Source organism: Bos taurus, chromosome 14, assembly GCF_002263795.3.
Source record: "Bos taurus isolate L1 Dominette 01449 registration number 42190680 breed Hereford chromosome 14, ARS-UCD2.0, whole genome shotgun sequence".
In the NCBI taxonomy this organism is placed as follows: Eukaryota; Metazoa; Chordata; class Mammalia; order Artiodactyla; family Bovidae; genus Bos; species Bos taurus.
In genome coordinates, this window is record NC_037341.1 from 23,502,726 (window position 1) to 23,518,474 (window position 15,749).

The 15,749-nt window shown below is 43.9% G+C and overlaps 1 long non-coding RNA gene across 1 annotated transcript in view; it reads left to right on the forward strand.

Annotated features, from left to right (window-relative positions):
* The window catches only part of LOC132342194 (uncharacterized), an 88,880-nt gene that overhangs the window by 55,035 nt on the left and 18,096 nt on the right, over positions 1 to 15,749 (forward strand). The window lies entirely within an intron of this gene.

Below are 15,749 nucleotides of genomic sequence, written 5' to 3' on the forward strand. Positions count from 1 at the left end.
ATGAGTTGAAGTGGGATTTGAGTGCAGGATGTGTGCTCCTTTGACTACATGCATATAGTTTTTCGTTCAGTAAACTGGACTTGGAATCACAAGGATCTTCTTTCATTTTTCAGACCCTCCTGAGCCCTTCGCATTAGTGTTGGCTGAGAGCATGGAAGATGTATTTGTAGAAATAGCTGACTCTCAAAATGTTAAAAATATTGAAGAAGCGCATATAACAAAGCATTCTGTAAACTGTAAAAGTGTCATGCAAGTATTGATTTTTATCACTTGCACCCGCAACTCTTGGGTGATGACAGTAAGTCTGCAGCTGGGCCTCCATAAGGAGGCCCACTGAGGCAGAATGGAAAGATTTTCTGTGCTGTTGAGACTGTGCCTCCACTGTGACACTGTTGAGGGGGGTGTGGGAGCCAGGTTTGCGCAGGGATTAAGCTAAGTTGCAATCTTGGTGTCAGCTGTTGCTAAATGAGGCGCCCTGTCACAAGGTCAAATCCGTGCACTCACAGGTGTGCACAGCAGTGCCCCAAGCATCTTTCTTAGGCTCCTTCTTGGCTTTCTCCCATGTCCTTTCACCACCTCTTCCCTTACGCCGCCCAAAGTAAGCAAAACCAGAAAAGATCAAACAGACCCTAGAGATGACATAACCTCCAGCCCATAGGTGGGGGGCAGAATAAATTACACCCAGAGAAGCTGGCTCTGAGCAACAGGTATGAACATTTGCTCCCAGGTCATTTCTGCAGAAATACTGCCTTCCAGTGGAGTCCTCCTTACACAGGATGAAGCAACAGAGCTCAGATCAACAGCTACAAGCTGTTCTTTGTGTTTTCAAGTCTTCCCACACCTTCTGTGGCCCCTATGAGTGTCAGATAATGGAGCCTGTGCTTGATCTGTGTGTACATTACCAACAGTGGGCAACCTACATCCTAAACTTTCAAATCCCACAGTGGGCTGGAGTCAAGGTGTAAGTCCTGTGAAGGCACACATTTAAGCTGACTTGCAGGCACAAGCCCTTATGAGAGTGTCCTGAAATTTTACTTCTAGGTCAGTTAGGAAAAACTAGGAAACAGTGGTTGACTCATCTCAGCATGTTGATGATCAGGATACATCATTTCCCCCAATTTTGTTTGTTTCTTTTTTTAAAAAAATTAATTTGTTTAATTGGAGGCTAATTGCTTTACCATATTGTGGTGGTTTTTCCCATACATCTACACAAATCAGTCACAGATGCAAATTCATTTTTGGTTTCTCTGGATCTTTGTTGCTATGCTTAGGCTTTCTCTAGTTGCGGTGAGCAGGGACTACTGTTCGTTGTGGTGTCTGGGTTTCTCATTGTAGTGGCTTCTCTTGTGGAACACAGGCTTTAGGGCTCAAGGGCTCAGTAGTTGTGGCGAAGAGGCTTAGTTGACCTGCAGCACACGGGGCCTTCTCGGATCAGGAACTGAACCCATGCTGCCTGCACTGGCAGGCGGATTCCCAATCTCTGGACCACCAAGGAAGTCTTCCCTCAATTTTTATAATGAACAGTTTTTCAACACACATAAAACTTGAATAGTACATAAGTGTTCCAAGAACTTATATGTATCTCTTTTGCTGTCTCGCATATAGGGTTATCGTTACTATCTTTCTAAATTCCATATATATGCGTTAGTATACTGTATTGGTGTTTTTCTTTCTGGCTTACTTCATTCTGTATAATAGGCTTCAGTTTCATCCACCTCATTAGAACTGATTCAAATGTATTCATTCTTTTTAATGGCTGAGTAATACTCCATTGTGTATATGTACCACAGCTTTCTTATCTATTCATCTGCTGATGGACATCTAGGTTGCTTCCATGTCCTGGCTATTATAAACAGTGCTGCGATGAACATTGGGGTACACATGTCTCTTTCAATTCTGGTTTCCTCAGTGTGTATGCCCAGCAGAGGGATTGCTGGGTCATAAGGCAGTTCTATTTCCAGTTTTTTAAGGAATCTCCACACTGTTCTCCATAGTGGCTGTACTAGTTTGCATTCCCACCAACAGTGTAAGAGGGTTCCCTTTTCTCCACACCCTCTCCAGCATTTATTGCTTGTAGACTTTTGGATCGTAGCCATTCTGACTGGCGTGAAATGGTACCTCATTGTGGTTTTGATTTGCATTTCTCTGATAATGAGTGATGTTGAGCATCTTTTCATGTGTTTGTTAGCCATCTGTTATGTCTTCTTTGGAGAAATGTCTATTTAGTTCTTTGGCCCATTTTGTGATTGGGTCATTTATTTTTCTGGAATTGAGCTTCAGGAGTTGCTTGTATATTTTTGAGAGGTACAGGGAGGGAGGAGGGAGGGGGTTTAGGGATGGGGAACACATGTATACCTGTGGCGGGTTCATGTTGATGTATGGCAAAACCAATACAATATTTTAAAGTAATTAGCCTCCAATTAAAATAAATAAATTTATATTAAAAAAATATATGTAAACAATTTAAACATTTTACCATATTTACTTTTTATTTCTTTCACTCTGTAGGTGAGCTCTTTCAAGGTACATTGTAGGCGTGAGCCTTCACTACAAGTATCTTACACTCATCTCTTGAAGAGGAAGTTATCATACAAAACCACAGTAAAATGATCACACCGCATGAGATTAATGTTAATTCCAAACATTATCTAGCACTGATCTATATTTAAGTTTCCCCACTTGTCCCAATGCTTAGTTGCTCAGTCATGTCTGAATCTTCACAACCCCGTAGCCCACCAAGCTCCTCTGTCCATGGAATTCTCCAGGCAAGAATGCTGGAGTGGGTTGACGTTTCCTCCTCCCAGAGATCCAATTAAATGTCATGCATTGTCATGTTTTCTAGAATGTCCTATAATTCCTTATTTGTCTGTCTTCTCTCTTGGTGTCATTTAACTTGACTTCCATTCCCTGTTTTTTTTTTTTTTTGAAAATTTTATTTTATTTTTTAAAAAAGATTTTTGATGTGGACCATTTCAAAGTCTTTATTGAATTCATTACAATATTGCTTCTGCTTTATGTTTTGGTTTATTTGGCTGTGAGTCATGTGGGATCTGAGCTCCCTGACTGGGGATTGAACCCACATCCCCTGTGTTGAAAGCTGAAGTCTTAACCACTAGACTGCCAGGGATGTCCCTTTGCAGATTTTAAGTTAGATTTCAGTTCAGTTCAGTCACTCAGTCGTGTCTGACTCTTTGTGACCCCATGGACTGCAGCACACCAGGCTTCCCTGTCCATCATCAACTCCCGGAGCTTACTTAATCTCATGTATGTGATGCCATCCAGCTAGATTTAGAGCCTTGGTTATATACAGTTTAAGTATTTTTGGTAAGGAAATATCATACCTACTGTTGAGCACGTCCTACCACAACTGGCATAATGTCTAGTGGCAGACTGTTTCACCACCAGAGATGCTAAATTTGGTCCTTTAGAGAGGGTGGACCCACAAGCTTTCTCCACGGAAAAGGCACCTTTCCCCTTTACAATTCCTAGTGGTGTAGGTGGGGCACCTGGTCACCCCAGGACTATATTGCTCCCAACAATCTTTCACTTCATGATTTTAAAAATATGTAGATTTTATATTTTTAGAGCAGTTTTTGGATAACAGAAAAATTGAGCAGAAAACACAGGAAGTTTCCATATACTCCTTTCCCTTTTACTATCAACACCTGCACTAGGTAGGGTGTTGGTTACAATTGATGAGCCTACATTGACACGTCATCACCCCCAGTCCATAATTTACCTTAGGGTTCATTCTGTTCTTAGGTTTTGATGGATGTATAATGACATGTATCCACTATTACAGTACCATTTGGAGTAGTTTTACTGTCCTAAAAATCGTCTGTATTCATCACTCCCTTCTCCAACCCCTGTTCTTTTCATTGTATTCATAGTTTTGCCTTTTCCTAAATGTCATATAGTTGGAATCATACAGTCTGTAGTCTTTTCAGATTAATTTCTTTTACTTAGTAGTTTGCATTTGAGTTTTCTCTTTGTGTGTGTGTGTGGCTTGAGAGCTCACTTCTTTTTTATGATTACTTTATTTAAAGTTTTAAATTTTATATTGGAGCATAGTTGATTAATGATATCATGTCAGTTTCAGGTGTACAGCAAAGTGACTCAGTTATACACAGACATGTATCTTTCTTTTTCAAATTCTTTTCCCATTTCTTTTTTATTGCAGACTAATATTCCATTGTCTGGGTATACTACAGTTTATTTATCCATTTACCCATTGAAGGACACCTGAGTTGTACCTTAGCTGGCAAATACGAGTGATGCTGCTAAAAACATCTGTGTGAAAGTTTTTCTGTGGACAAAAACTTTCAGCTCCTGTGGGTAAATGCCAAGCAGCGTGATGGCTGGATTGTATGGTAAAAGTATGTTCAGTTTTGTGAGAAACTGCAGGACTATACCATTTTGCATCCCCATCAGCAATGAATGCGAATTCCTGTTGCTCCTTGTCTTTGTCAGACTGAGTGTTGTCAGTGTCTGCATCTTAGCCACTCAAGTAGGTGTGGGTGCATTCAGTAATTTTAACATCCACCCATAACCCTTGCCTGAATCAGTGATTATTCTGGAGCTTGAAAAATGGTAAATTCCTAATTTAGCATCCTTACCACATTTATTAAATAGTCTTTTTCTGTAACAGGAAAAGTTTTGCTATTAAAAAAAAACGAAGTCTCTCTTTCACAGTGGGGAATCTAAAGAAAAGAATGACTCTCTTGCTCATCTAACTTTAGCATGCTTTGTGCCCTTTTGGGACTCAGAAAGCTGCATGAAGATTAATTGTTATCCCTTCATTTTTTCCCTTTCCCCGTAAAACCTAGACCAATGCCTGGCATAGAACAAGTACTCAGTAATTATTTGTTGAATTGAATTGAATAGTGTGCTTCAAATGTTATTATGACTGTAGTCAATAAGCTCTCAGTGTATTGTCAAGGTCTTGGAAAATAGAAAATGACATGAAAGAAAGGTATTATGGCAAAAGAGATATATTTTGAGATCTGATAACTATAGAAGCTCAGCATTTGTCATATCTTTCAGACTATTTATCATGCCATAATTGCTGATTAACACGTTTCTGTCTTCCACTAGACTATGATGTTCTTAAGAGAAAGGATATGATAAAGGATGCAGAAGATGAAGAGATAGAGTGAGGTCTGGGAGGGTCCTGAGGGCAGGTACTGTGGTGTATCACTCTCCCTGGAAAAGGGAATGGCAACCCACTCCAGTATTCTTGCCCGGAGAATCCCATGGACAGAGGAGCCTGGCAGGCTACAGTTCTTGGGGTGGCAAAGTCCTAACATGACTGAGACTGGGACTTAGAAAGTACCTACCTGGGACATGACTCTACCCACCTGGGATGTGTTAATCCACCTGGAACTTCCCTGAACTTGATATTTTGGGGTTTTATGGAGGCTTCCTGACATAGGTATAAACAATGATTATTAATAACCCCATTTCCAGCCCCTCTCCCCTCTCTGGAGAATGGGGGTGGGGCTGAAAATCCCACCCTTCTAATCCTGGCTCTGTCTTTCTGGCGATCAACGCTCATCCAGGAGCTTACCCAGAACCACCACCACAGAACCAAAGGTGCACTTCCTGCTCTTATCGTTTGGGAAATTACAAGAGTTTCAGGGGCTCTGTGCCAAGCACTGGGGGCAGCGACCAATATATGTTTTCTATTATCTCACAGGACATATGCAAAAATGTTTTTATCTAGACAAATGATAGGAAGTGTGCAATTTGTATTGTATCACATCAGGAAATGTAAATATCTGTGACGGTCTGCTCCTTGGTGAAATAAACCTCTGGTTACTTCTTTAGATGGTTACATTTTCAAACTTACGAGTAGTTAAAACACACCTAATATGTTTAATATTGGCATCATTTTGGTATGAGTCAGTATTCTTGTTAGGTGTTACCAAATGATGATTTTCTAATTCAGTCATTCCTTCTAAATTGTTAGTTAGCTTTTTCTGCAAAGATCAGTCTTCATTTGTTTTCCCTGAAATACAGAGCCTGCTGGAAATGCTTAAAAAATGAAGCATTAAAGAGAATTATTTCTCTTTAGTTAACAATTTTTTGGAATTGATTTTTGATTGAGACAATGGTAGGTTCATATTCAGTTATAATAAATAATACAGAGAGAATCCTGAGTATCCTTTACTGAGTTTACAACCATAAAAACTACAGTACAATATTGTAGTTGAAATATTGACATTAATACAGTCAACCTCCTATCAGATTCCATGAATTTTGCTTGTATTCAGTTGTGAGTGTGTGTTTATCTATTTTTTAGAATTAATTAATTAATTTCGGCTGAGTTGGATTTTAGTTGTAGCATGTGGGATCCAGTACTCTGACCAGGGACTGAACCCAGGCATCCTGCTTTGGGAGCACAGAGTTTTGGCCACTGGACCACCAGGGAAGTTGCTGTGTTGTTTTGTTTTATACAGTTTCCTCACATATATTTACACCACAGTCCAGGATCCCTTGAGATTGCCTTTTTGTAACCACACTCTCCACAGTCCCACACCTCATCCCCTCCTCCTGCTCATCCACCCGTGACAACCACTCCTCTGGTCTCCATTTCTAGAATGCTAGCATTTCAAACACATCTTATCAAGAAAGTCATACAGTAGGTAACATTTGGGGACTGTTTTTTTTTTCACTTAGCATAATTCATCCAACTTGTAACATGCATAAATAGTTCACATTCTCTTATTTTGGGGGAATTATTATTATTAAGTCTTAAATTTTCATTGATTAAATGCACTCGAATCAATTAAATCCATTAAAATTTTTTAGGCTGACACTGTCACAACTTTGATGTGTGGGGTCACCTTCCAACTGATGCCTAAAAACTTTTCCTATGGCCCCATCATTTTAAAACAATAAATTTATTTATTAAAGTATGTTGTTATTGGGGCTTCCCTGATAGCTCAGTGGTAAAAAATCTACCTTCAATGCAGGAGACATGAGTTCTATCCCTGGGTTGGGAAGATCCCCTGGAGGAGGAAATGGCAACCCACTCCAGTATTCTTGCCTGGGAAATCCCATGGACAGAGGAATCTGGCAGTCTACAGCCCATAGAGTTGCAAAGAGTTGGGCATGACTGAACGACTGAGCACACACACATACACAAGCTGTTATTATCAAAAAGTGCACATCATAATTCAATGGGTCTTCCAAAGGATTCAAAGTTAAGGTCAGGAAAAAGAAATTACCAGTCCTCCAAAATCCTCTTTGTGTCCCCTGTCCACTGAAGCTCTGCCTACTTCTCCCCCATTTTTTCTGCTTTCTCTTTACACACACACATATACATATGTTGTACACACACACACACACACATATACCTATAAATATAATTTTTTTAGCATTTTCTTTTATCTTGATCTGATGCTCTTGAGAGTCCCTTGGAGATCCAACCAGTCCATCCTCAAGGAGATCAGTCCTGGGTGTTCATTGGAAGGAAAGATGTTGAAGCTGAAATTCCAATACTTTGGCCACCTGATGCGAAGAGCTGACTCATTTGAAAAGACCCTGATGCTGGGAAAGATTGAGGGCAGGAGGAGAAGGGGACAACAGAGGATGAGATGGTTGGATGGTATCACCGACTCAACGGACATGGGTTTGGGTGAACTCCGGGAGTTGGTGATGGACAGGGAGGCCTGGCGTGCTGTGGTTCATGGGGTCTCAAAGAGTCGGACACGACTGAGTGACTGAACTGAACTGATGTTCATTTTTATAAATACTAATATTTGTATGTGCCTGTTTCTATATATCCATATTCTGAATTCTCACTTGTTCCACACACAGAATAGCACTGTATATAATGTTTGATGCTTTGATTTTTTTTTTCCTTTAGAAATATATCCTGATGATACTTTTATATTAGCACATAGAGACCTTGCTCTTCTTTGTTTTTCATGCTTCATAGTGTTCAGTGGTGTGGATGGTTTGCAGCCTTTTGTTATTCCAAACAGTGATGAAATGAATGCAATGAATTTCAGTGTATACCCTTGTAGGCTACCTGGAGGAGAGATGACTAGATATGGGTTTATTGGGTCAAAGAAGAAATTGCATAACTTGAGCTAATGCCAAGCTCCTGCCATTACATTTACTCTCTTTCTGTTCTGTGTATAAAGGTGCAGCTCTTGGGGTGGCCAACACTCTCTGTTGTTAACTTTAGGGATTTTAAAAAATATGATGAATGAACACCAGGTTTCGGGAGTAGTTTTAATTTTCCTTTTTCTAATAATCAGTCGGGAATTTTATCATTTGTTCAAGCATCATTTATAATTCTTTTTTGTGAATTGTAATTTATGCTTTTTGCCTATTTTTCTAGGATATTGTTTTTTCTTCCTGATTTCTACTAGTATATATACATATATATGTATGCATATAGAGACTAGTCAGATTCACCCTTTAAATGTGACAAGTGTACTCAATATTTTCTCTCAGTTCTCTTTTTGCTTTATGATTGTGATATTTTTTGGTCATACATACTTTTTAAAAAATAGTTGAATTTATCCATGTTTCCTTTCATGGTTTCTGAATTTGTGTCATAGTTAGAAAAGCCTGTCATAGTCCAACTTTAAAAGTGAAGGAATTCACACGTGTTTTCTTCTGATGATGTATAGTTTTATTGTTTACTTTTAGATCTTTGATTATTTGGATCAAGTGATAGGACCCCTCCAGCTTAGAACTCAGCAGTTTCTAACCACGCTTAGCATGCGTGCATGAAGCGTGCTTGTTGCTTCAGTCGTGTCTGACTCTATGTGACTCCATGGACTGTAGCCCGCCAGGCTTCTCTGTCTATGGGATTCTCCAGGCAAGAATACTGGAGTGGGTTGCTGTGCCCTCCTCCAGGAGATCTTCCCCACCCAGGGATTGAACCCATATCTCTTACATTTCCTGCAGGTTCTTTACCAGGCAGACAGGTTCTTTACCACTAGAGCCACTCAAAAAGTCGCTTTGGCTCCACAATCTCCAGTTTATATTCATGGTGCGCAGTGTGGGTTCAGTTTTACCTTTTCAAATGATTACCAGTCAAACCCACCGGAGAAGGAAATGACAACCCACTCCAGTATTCTTGCCTGGAGAATTCCAGGGACAGAGGAGACTGGCGGGCTACAGTCCATGTGGTCACAAAGAGTCGGACATGACTGAGCAACTAACGCACACACTTGTCATACCCATAACATTTCTTTCTGAAATCCGTTTTAATGGACTCAGTTGAAATTTTGCCTTATCATATTCTAAATTCTCAAGTATATTTGTGTGTTTCTTTTTACTTTGTTTCTTGGTTTGCTTGTTTGCTTATGGGCCTTGATACTTTTTATCTCTGATTTACTATCTGGTAAGGCCATGGGGTTGCACAGAGTTGAACACGACTTGGCAACGGAACAACAATGTAAAGGCCACTCTTCAGTATTCACTCTCCTTTTCCACTGTTTTCTTTTCTTTCCTTTCCCCACCCCCGCAACCGAGAGTTTACTTTTTATTTTTGGCAGGTAAATTTGAGCTCCTGGAGCAGAGAAAATGTTCAAGCTCTTCTTGTTTTTTCTTTTTCTTAATGAAAAGTATTATTTTCAGGATATATGCAACGGTGGTTGTATAAACCAGTATTCATCCCTTCCTTGATTCTCACAAGGGTGTTTTTCAGGGATTCTTTCAGGAAGCAGGTTAAAATCTTGCCACAGCTGAGGCATAGACAGAAAGCTCCAATGCTGTACCTAGTTCTCTTTCTCTGTCTTTTTTACTCGGGAGGACAGGGCTCTGAGCCAGGAAGCTTAGCTGTGACCCTGTAGGCTGTGGGGAGGGAGCTAGGGAGCAGGGCTAGGTCAGGCGGGGTTCTCCGAGGCCTCCCAACATCTGCCCTCATATTGGTGCTGCAACCAGTACTGGGGTGTGTGTGTGTGTGTGTGTGTGTGGCCTGCCCTAGCCTCTGCCGGCCATAGTACAGACTCCACTTACCCAGCACCCACCCCACTCCATGTCTGGTGTGAAGGAGTCTTTTGGGCCTAGAAAAGAAAACAGTCTCAAAGGCCCTTGCTGAATCATCTAACTTTGGAGAAAACAAAACAGAATTTTAGGTCCCGCCCTGATGCTCCAGGCCAGTTGCATCTATCTGGGACTTATCACCCCCTGTCCAGAAACCTTCCACCCCCTACACCTGCCCAGAAGACTTATCACCCCCTGCCCAGCTACAAATGCCATCTCAACTAAATAATACCTAAAACATCCTGCCTGATTAACATTTCCCTTACGCTTCCACAAACCTCCCTATAAATATGGAGCCTCTCTGATCCCTCTCTGTGCTCAGCCTTGTCATTAGCCCAACTGTCGCCCCTGCTTGCCTGAATAAAGGTAACCTACTTCTGTTGAGGTCATCTTCCTCTTTCTGCCTCAGCCTGAACTATACCTTACATTCTTGGTGCCGAAACCCGGGAAGGGGCCAGGCACTCATCTCACTCTCCCTTACTCTCTTTTACTCTCCCTCTCTCTCGTTGTTTTCCCTTTTCCTAGAGTCTGGGAGGGGGAACATCCACCGAGCTCACTTTTCTGCCAGGGCTCAAGTTCCCCTCGGGGATGCCTAGTGACTTCGTGAGCGGTGCAAGCCTTGGGTTAAGGCTTTATTGGTGCTTTGCGTACCCCCAGGCCTCGGCTCTACCCTCTTTCCGTCTCTCTCTCTGACGATCTCTGGAACAGGGAACTCTTGCCATTCGACTGCTGTACATGCAATACTTCACTCAAGCCGGCCCCTAGATTAAGGTAAGATCCAGACGGTGTTCTATAGGTGCCCTAGAACTCAGTCCTCTCCGGGTCCCGGGGACCCCTGGCCCAGGGCCACTCTGTAGGCGAAGTTGGGGGATGCTCCGCCTCGACACAGAGCTCTCTTCTCATAACTCCTATTGTGACTACGGGTGACAATTCAAACTCCCAATAGGAGCCTCTGCTTGCCTTTCAATTATGGGTTCTGGACAATCTGTCCCAAAAGATTCCCCTCTGACCTGTGTTCTCAAAAATCTCAAAGCACTCTCACTCACTGAACTCAAAGCTAACCATTTAAAACAACTCTGTACACAGCTTTGGCCTCAATACCAATTAGACAATCAAGACCACTGGCCTGAAGTCGGCACATGTGACTTTAACATTCGTCAAAATCTCACCGATTTCCTTAAATGGAATGGCAAGTGGTTGGAGGTCCCATATGCCCAAGCCTTTTGGGTCCTTCGGAGCAGGCCCTCCCTATGCAAGGCCTGCTCCACCCACGAGGTCCTTCTATGCGCCTTGCCTCTGTCAGGTAGGTAGAATAGGGAAAAGGAGTCCAAAATGGCAGTGGCTAAAAGACAAGGAAGGTCAAAGGAAGGTCCGAGGACCAGAGTGAAAACTTCAGGCAGAACAAACAGCACTCCTGGCTAAGCCCAATTTGCATAGGGCAGGCCCAGGTGGAGGAAAAAACATAAAAGGAGGAGCCAAAGCGCTTTCTCACGGACTCTCTCTCCCTCCTGCGCACTCTCTCTCTCTCTCTCCCCCTCCCTCCCTCCCTTTCTCCCTCCCCACGCACTCTTCCACTCTCTTCTCTTTGAGTCTTGGATTCTCCTGCTATCTTATAAATAAAATGGAGCTGTAACACTGATTTGCCTAAGAGCTGTAACATGGTTTGTCCAAGACCCAAGAGCTGTGACGCACCGAGGGCTTTAATGTTTGTCGCTCCAAATCTTTGTTGTGACGAGACAAAGAACTGAGGAACATACACTTGCGTGACACCTCCCAAGCAAAAGGGCTCTTCTTCCTCAACTAATCACAGACTGCGACCTTCTGCACCCCCAGAGTTCGACCCCGCGGACGAGCCCCCTCCCTACTCACCACCCCACCAACCCTCTCCTTCCCCTTCATCCAACTCACCTATTGGCCCAGAAACCTCTCCTGAATCCCCCTAGACCCCGCTACCCCATCTCCCCGACCCCCCTCCCCCCTCCACCCCCCTCCCCAGCACGGTCACATACCCAACACATGTTTCCCCTGAGAGAGGTGGCAGGACCAGAGGGCCCCACCCGCATCCATGTGCCATTTTCATTGTCAGATATGAGCCAGATAGAAGAAAAGTTAGGGTCATTTTCTGAAAATCCTACCAGATACAGAAAAGAATTCCTGAGACTCTCCCAGGCCTATAACATCACATGGGAAGACGTATATTATATCCTAAATGCCACTCTCACCCCAGATGAAAAAGACTATATCTGGCAAGCGGCAAAAGCCCATGTCGATCACTTACATAACCAAACCAGGATAGCCCAGTTGCTGATGAGGCTGTGCTTCAGTTAGATCCCCACTGGACTTACCAGCCCCGGACCCAGGTATCAGGAGACTCAATCATATGATTACCTGCATTCTAGAAGGAATGCAGAAAAATACTCATATCCATGTCAATTATGATAAAGTCAGAGAATTCATCCAAGGGGCAGATGAAAATCCGGCCTTATTCTTAGCACGCCTTACAGAGGCAGTCCAGAAGTATATCACCACCCCTGCTGGGTTACTCTACCTTCACGTTCAATTCATCAGCCAGTCCACCGCTGACATCAGACGTGAAGGTAGAGTATTCACAATCAAGGGGATCTCTGGAGTTCCCCTAAGGCCAAAAATCAGCCCTCCATTACTCTGTCAATTTGTAACATCGACCCCTATACACTCATTCCTCATAATGTCTCAGTGCCCGATGGCACACCTAGGGAGAGACTTGTTATCCAAATTGGGGGTCTTTATTACCATATCCCCCTCCTTGATACAGTCTCTATATTCTGCATGCAGATGGCACCTGGATGGTCCCTATCCCTCATCCCTGACCTTCCCTTGGATCTACCCACCTTAGACCCCCAAGTCTGGGACACTGATCACCCATCCATAGCCAAACATCATCCCCCAGTCCACATTACCCTAAAAGACCCCTCGACTATAATCTCCCAACAGTACTCGCCACCCCGAAGACCCACAAGGGACTTAAGCCTATCATAGATCGTCTTCTTCAAGCCTCTATCCTAATTCCTAACCATTCACCACACAACACCCCTATTCTGGCAGTAAGGAAGGGACCAAACTCTTGGAGACTGGTCCAGGATCTGCGAAAAGTCAATGAGTCCGTCACATCGACATTCCCAGTAGTCCCTAACCCTTACACCCCTCTGTCTACCATACCACCGACTGCAACCCACTTCATGGTATTAGATATCAAAGACGCCTTTTTCACCATCCCCCTCCACCCCCTCTCCCAACCCCTTTTTGCCTTCACCTGGCAAGACCCCGAGACTCATGTTTCCCAACAACTAACATGGACAGTTCTCCCCCAGGGGTTCAGAGACAGTCCCCACTTTTTTGGACAGGGTTTACAAAAGGACCTACGGACACTCGACCTAGCCCTGAGTCATCTCCAAAACGTAGATGACCTTCTTCTTTGTAGCCCAACCCGAAAACTCTGCCTCCAACATACTGCCAAACTCCTTGGGACCCTGGGATCCTGGGGTTATCGGGTGTCCCAATCTAAGGCCCAAATAGCCCAGACAAACGTCACCTACCTAGGGCTCTCCATATCCCACCAACAAATAACTATTCCCCCAGATAGAATCCAGGCCTTGATTAACTGTCCACTTCCAAAAACGAAAAGGGAACTCCTGTCTATCTTCGGCCTCCCAAAATTTTTCTGTATCTGGATCCCTAATTTCTCCCTCATTGCAAAGCCGCTCTATGAGGTAACTAAAGAATGTCTGGATGAGCCCCTCTTTAATCCCTCCTATCTGGCCAATCCTGTTCGCCAGCTCACCCAGAGCCTCCTCCGACTGCCAACTCTCCACCTGCCAGATTACACCAGACCATTCTTTCTCTTTGCACATTCCAACCAAGGACAGGCCCTGGGACTTCTGTGTCAGTGGGCTGGAGACACCTGGGCTCCCATAGCCTATCTGTCAAAACAGCTTGACATGGTGACCAAGGGGTGGCCTCCCTACATACAGGCTATGGCTGCTATCGCAGCCCTCATACCCGAAGCAAATAAACTCTCTAGGTATGCCCCTTGAACAGTCTGTTCTCCACACACCTCCCAAGACTTACTATCACATCAGGCTTTCCTCTCCCTTCCCCCTTCCAGGGTACAGGTCCTACATGCATTTCTCCTTGACCCTCAGCTCTCATTCTCCCCCTGCTCTCCCCTTAACCCTGCCAGCTTATTACCCATGTCCTCTACAACAGACTCCCTCCTACATAGCTGTAGCCTAACAGTAGATCTTACCCAAAACCCCTTCCAACATTTAACAGATCAGCCCGTCCTAGACTAAGACACCCCACACTTGGTTCATTGATGGCAGCTCTCAAAAATCCCCACCCTTTGCAGCAGGATATGCCATTATCCAGGGAGACCTTCATCACAATCACAGAACCCAGACAATTGAAGGTTCACCTCTGCCACCTCACACCACCTCCCAACAGGCAGAACTAATAGCTCTCACCAGAGCTTTAACTCTGGCTAACAATCTAAGGGTTAACATCCACACAGACTCCAAATATGCCTATAACATACTTCACTCAAACATCCTAATATGGAGAGAAAGAGGTTTCCTAACCCAAAAAGGATCCCCCATTATTAATTCAGACCTGATCCACAAAGGAGATAGCACTGTCCCATCCTTCCCTCCAGTCCCCTGTTATCTTCGCTCTGACTCCACCCGACCCTCCCACCACCAGAGAAATCTTCTCCTTTCTACACTCACTTTTTCATCCCTCATCCAAGACACTCCAACAGTTCCTCCGTAACCACTTCCCCATATCCAATGTTGACCAACAATATTTAGATAATCTTATTCACCCCTGTCAAACATGTCAACGTACTAATCTCAATTCCAACCTTAAACCTACATCCTTCCAAGCCATCAAATGCGAGGCAGCCTCCCAGCACAGGATTGGCCAATAGACTTTACTCATATGCGCCGGGTCGGGAGAGCCAGATACCTCCTGGTCCTTGGGGACACCTTTTCGGGATGGGTAGAAGCGTTTCTCACTACAAACAAAAAAGCCCACACCGTGGCCCAAATCCTCCTCACAGAAATTATCCCCGGGTTTGGCCTGCCTTCATCCCTACAGTCTGATAATGGCCCGGAATTTACATCCAAGGTCACCCAACAACTTGTCCAATTCTTACAGATGCCCTGGAAATTTCACATTCCATACCATCCCCAGTCCTCAGGAAGGGTAGAAAGGATGAACAGAATAATCAAAGAAACCCTTACCAAACTAACCCTCGAAGTACATCTGGATTGGACTAAACTTTTGCCAGTTGTTCTCCTCAGAATACGGGCTTTGCCCAGAAAGCCCCTGGGGCTGAGCCCCTTTGAGGTGATGTATGGAAGGCCCATGCTCCCTCCTGGACTCTCCCCAGAACTTCCTCCCATACCAAGCTTCCTATACTCCCCTCTGCTGGTGGAACTCCGCAATGTCCTCTGGAAATACATCAACCACAACTTGGCTGCCCCTGACTCCCAAGCCTCCCTGCCCCCTTTACAAATTGGGGACACGGTCTATCTGTCTGATAATCCCCAGGGTGACCTAACCCCAAAGTGGCAGGGACCATTCAAAATCATCCTCCTTACCCCAACTGCAGCTAAACTCGAGAAGGTCACCTCCTGGGTACACCTCTCTCATCTAAAACGGGTCACCTCTGATCCTGCACTGCCCTCCTTAAATGACAGGTC